Source organism: Pteropus alecto, unplaced genomic scaffold (genome assembly GCF_000325575.1).
Source record: "Pteropus alecto unplaced genomic scaffold, ASM32557v1 scaffold61, whole genome shotgun sequence".
Taxonomy (NCBI): Eukaryota; Metazoa; Chordata; class Mammalia; order Chiroptera; family Pteropodidae; genus Pteropus; species Pteropus alecto.
In genome coordinates this window covers 23,687,632-23,693,144 of record NW_006434835.1, presented here as the reverse complement: position 1 = coordinate 23,693,144, position 5,513 = coordinate 23,687,632, and the positions used below count along the sequence as shown (strand labels likewise).

At 37.6% G+C, this 5,513-nt stretch overlaps 1 pseudogene; it reads right to left on the bottom strand.

Annotated features, from left to right (window-relative positions):
- Positions 1-1,298: 1,298 nt before the first annotated feature.
- LOC112478538 lies at positions 1,299-1,417 on the bottom strand (annotated as a pseudogene).
- Between the last annotated feature and the right edge of the window lie 4,096 nt (positions 1,418-5,513).

Genomic DNA, 5,513 nt, shown 5'->3' with positions numbered 1-5,513 from the left:
AGCTGCTTTAGGAAACAATTGGAATGTATTGGAGTTGTTTATTTATACATTTAAAGCGTGCTTTGGCATGTGGTGTGTGATTTGGATATCATTTAGTAGTGACACCAAAATGAATGTAAAGAGTAAAATAACTGATAAAAATAGTGTTCCTCTTCTACAAAAACTTTCAATCTAAACCAAATGGACTTTTTCTTGATGCATCACAAATACCAGATTAACATCCCTTTCCAAAGCATACTACATATTTGTCCAATTTTGCTAATTTAGAGATATAACTTAGTGTCCTAATTCCTTAATTTTCTGCTGATTAAAGTAAATAAAATCTAAAAAATTAAGCTGGAAATAGATTAATAATTAGTTTAAAAGTGTAATAAATATAAAAATTTGTGCTTGTACAGAATGAAGAATTGATATAGTCCCTGACAAACCAAACATTATCACTGTATTAATAACAACAACAAGAATACGTTGCAGACATTAAACATTTACATCGATAAATTTCTTTCCCAGAATATCTGGGAACTCTAAAACTATGACTTAGAATCAGCATACACCTAATAGCAATTATCACTTACAAGTAATAATCAGTTCTTGGTCATTTTTAAAACTATTTCCCCAATTCACAAAGAATAACATATTTTGTATTTCAAAAATAAGGTAGATCAAAATCAAACTTTTTATTTACGTGATTGAATACAATTTCATGCTCTTTTCCAACTATATTTTGAAAAACTTTTAGACCTAACAATTGCAAAAATCATACACAAAGTTCCCTTTCTCCTTCACTCAATTTCCCCTATTGTAGCATCTTACATAACCACAGTACAATGATCAAACTAATTATTAACATAGATACAATACTAATAACTAATCTACAGACCTCTTTAAAGTTCAGCACTTTTCTCACTAATGTCCATTTTCCTTTCCAGGGGCCAACGCAGAATTCCACGTGGTTCCTATATCCCTTCAACATATCCCCATCCTTTTCTGAGCACTTTCTTACTACCTGTCATGCTCATTTTAAAACCATTCGACTGGTTTTTATAAAGCTGATATATATCCAGCACAGTAAATTCAAGTAATACAGAAAACTACAAAGCACAATGTCAAAATTATACAAAATGTTACCATGAAAGAACATGGTATAAAAGAACAACTCAACATTTGGTAAACACTGTTCCTAACATCTTCTTATGTATGTAGACAGTTAAAAGGAGAGACAGATAAGTGGATAGGTAGAGTTTTGATGGGAAGGAATAATTTTTATTAATTAATTAATTAATTAACTTTATTTTTTTCACCTACAGCACCTGGTCTTCCTAGGTGGTCTCCCATCCAAGTATTAACCAGGCCTGACCCTGCTTAGCTTCCCAGATCAGATGGGATCAGGCAGGTTTAGGGTGGTATGGCCATAGATAGGATGGAATCATTTTTTAAAAAAGTATTAATAAACAGTATTAAAAGTATTTTTAATAAAAAGCATTAAATGTAGTTCCACAGAATTTAACAGAAAAAAAAAGAATCTAAAATATAACTAGATGTGCTGAGTTTCAGGTAAATGTTTCTTTACAAAAGACATGTCTTAAATTCTCTCTCTAAGGACAAGAAAAAGGTTATGAAAAACATTTAGATATTCATCGGTTAGCTTTTGTGGCCTAATAACTACTCCAAAGCTTCGTGGTTGAAAACAAACACCAGTTTTCATAGCTCACAGGTCAGCAGAGTGCAGCTCTGCTAATCTGGCTTGATTGGTCTCTGTGAACTGCCAGAGCGTCCATGGTCAGGACATGGGTCCGCTGGAGCCTGGCTGGCCTAGAACCACCTCACCCACACGCATTGGTGATCTTTTTGTAGGGGGCGTGGGGTTGGCCTGATCATGTGATCTCTCATCCTCCAGGATGATAGCCCAGGCTTGTTCACAGACCAGTAGCAGAGTTGTAAGAGAGGGATTGAAAGTATGCAAGTTCTCTTGAGGCTTAGGCTCAGAGCTGACACAGCATGCTATTGGCCAAAGCAAGTGACAAGACGGGCCTAGATTCAGACCTGGGTTTCCGCGTCATTCTTAAGTACTGATGTTGATCATTCAAATAGCAACTTTTCCTTACAGCATTATTCGTTCATTCTGCAGATTTAATCATTTTATTTTGAGATTATTTTTCCTATTATGTTTTTTGAACATATTTTCTGTTTCATTTGCTCGTTTCTTTTTTCGCAAATGTCAATTATGTATTATATACGCTTAGAATGTCTCTACAGATATTTGCCAACCTGAATCATTCATGTTATCCAGATTTCTCAGATAAATTGTCATATGGTTAGAGAGAGCTTTCCTGGTCACTCAATCTAAAAAAGCCTTACCTTTTCATCCTCTATTATGTAGTCCTATTTTACTTATTTCACAGGACTACATAAATTTATTCCCTATATATTATTTTCTCTACCTCCTATCCTAGGTCACAAGCTTTATAAGGGCAGAGATGCTGCCAATCTCAAAGACTGCTAAAACCTCAGCATCTAGCGCACTCCTGGCGTGCATGGGGTATTCAGTAATTACATGTTGAATGAATGAGCGAAAGTCCATTCATTCGTTTAAGGTAGGTTTATTCTAATTTTAGTTGCTTATAGTATGGCTTTCTTCTCTAAAATACTTTTTTCATTTACACATATCTCCTATAATTTCATTGAGAGTATAAACAACTCTGTCTGAACCCTTCATGTCTCCTTGGAAATTTTCTCTTTTTGTTCTTTAGTTTTATCTTACATTTCTTTCTTTATTTCCTCTCTCATTTCCACACAGATCTGTGGGGGTGATTATTCATTTCATATACCTGCTGAAAGACAGTCTGAGGAGGAAGAGTAGTGGACGATATTCGTAAGCTCTAACAGGGCGTATTGCACCCTAGAGCCGCTCACCACATCTTAGTTTTCTTAACCTGTGAATCTACATCATCATTCAATTTCTTTTTTTCTTTTTTCTTTTTCTTTTTCTTTTTTTTTTTTTTAACATTTAAGAGCTTGATAATTTGGAAAACATCGTTTCCTCCATTCTCTTCCTCTTACCTCTCCTCTGGTAATTAGACAATAGATAAAAGTTGTGTCTTCATTTCTACCTGCCATGTTCTGCAGTGTCAAATGGCTTTCTATGGGGAGAGTCTTCTTCTGTCATGGCCTTCTGTGTCCCTGGATCTTCATCACTTAAAGAATCCTTGGATGAACATTTCAGGGTAGCTCCATTACCCAGTGAGGGGACATGCCCATCTTGCCTAAGCTCTGAGGATATGTTGTTAGTTCTCGGTGTTCTTCCTTATTTTGGTCCAGATTTCACAGCATTTGGCAAGTTTACTACAGTTTGTTGTTTCAGATTGTAGTCATATCCTTATTTTATTGGCAACTAAAATAGTTATCTCCTCTTTTTGAGATTTTTGAGGAAGTGAAGGGAGAGAATCAATGTCCATACACTGTGATCTTTAACCAACCCATTTTGTGCACTTTCAATGGCATTCAACAGATTTTATTGAGCAGAAGAGGTCCTAGTGCTAGTTCCCCACCAGGTTTAGGACTTAAATCTGAATTCTCACAAAGTGAATTTAACTTCGATTACATAACTTGGCTTCGATCACCTTTCTTCTCCATTCCCTTTGCTCTGCTTTTCACCACCCCCAAATCTCTAGAGGTTTTCTGTTTTGCTTTATTTTATTTTTGCTCCCCGAGTACAGCCTCAATATTCTCTTTTTCTCCTTTGATAGTGATTTTCTTTGTCACCTTTGTGACAGGAGTATTCCTAGTCCTTCATTTACCTAACTTTTCTAAATTAGAAACCCCAAAGTTACATGGACTCAAACAAGCAGTGAACTGATAACAACTACCACCGCCATTGCAATAATCACACGAATCATTGCTTCTGCTATCAAACATTTACTTTGTGACAGTAATGCTGTTAAAGCTGTTCAAGTATAAACCAGGTAATTCTTCTAATTACCCAACAAAGTTAATATGATTACCTACAATTTAACTGTAGGGATATGAACAATAATTTTTTCCTAAAACTGGCTCCAGAACTATACTCAGAGATTCCAGCCACTGTGTTTGTTCAAGAAAATACTTTGAAAGATATTCTCAGGGTTGTTGAGCTTTCTTCCAAGGGCTCACGCATCAAAGGTAAAAAGATCCTGACTTTTGAGGAGCTAAAAGCAGGGTCTCTAAAAACAGATTGGGTAGACTCCCTACTCTGGGAACTAAGTAATAATAGCACTTCCCTCATAGGGCAGTTGTGAGAAAAACTTGTCAAACCTGCACAGAGCAGTACAGCAAAGGTAGAGGATTTGTGTGTATAACACCTGGTGAGTGGACCAGCTAAATTTATTCAGAGAACATTTCCTGGAAGAGAGGACTCTTGGCCAGAGTTTTAAAGGAAAACTAAAGCACGCATGGAAGGAGCACCTGGCCATCTTTTTTTTTTTTAGTTAAATTTATTGCGGTAACATTGGTTAATAACATTATAGAAATTTTAGATGTACAATGTTATAATTCGATCTTGATGATCACAGGAAGGAATTCAGACTGGGAACTGAAAGCCACTGCGGACTTCAGAAAGGAGCCATTTCTCAGGTGAAGAAACACCTAGTTGTTGACAACAATACAAATCTGCCACTGAAATCGGAGAATTTGAGGAGAATGCCAATGTGAAATAAGACTGTCAAAACAACTCACATTTTCCAAGGAATTTGATAGTGGAAAAGAGGAATCCCTTAAGACAGGGGTCCCCGACCCCTGAACTGTGGACTAGTACAGGTCCATGGCCTGTTAGGAACTGGGCCGCACAGCAGGAGGTGAGTGGCGGGCAAGCAGAGCGAAGATTCACCTGTACTTGCAGCTGCTCCCCAGCGCCAGCATCACCGCCTCAGCTCCACCTCAGATCATCAGGCATTAGATTCTCATAGGAGCATCGGTCTCTGGTGCCAAACAGGTTGAGGACTGCTGCCTTGAGAAGATCTTTAGATCCTCCTTACCTGCTCTTCTTTTAAAAATAAAGTTGACTCTGCTAGAGAATAAATAATTGATGCCACTTCTAGGAAGAAAGGATGTTGAATTGACAGTGGAAACAAAAACACCTGCTTCAACAACTGACCTCGCCTCCCCTATTTTTAAAATCCCTGAAGACAACCCTAGTCAGCTTTGGGGTTCTTTGTATCAGTAAGAAATGTCCCTAAGCCCACAGAGTACTAGGTGATAAGCTGGAGGGGAAATACCATGCAAGGCAGTAATCTGATTTGCATCAGTTGAAAAGGTGAGCAATTGCAGCCCAAGCAGAGGTGGCTCATTTATCTGCTGTTGCATTCCCTCATCATGTGAGGCCATAAATCCACAGATGGGAGAAACTCTAGCCCCATGGCTTAAATGTTATGCAACTTCCTCTGGAGGAATCATATGCCTATTTCAAAACTCTTCACGCTTGCGCTCTGGGCCACAGGTCAGACAGACACCAGTGGATAAAAGGTACCAGGCAGTCTTTA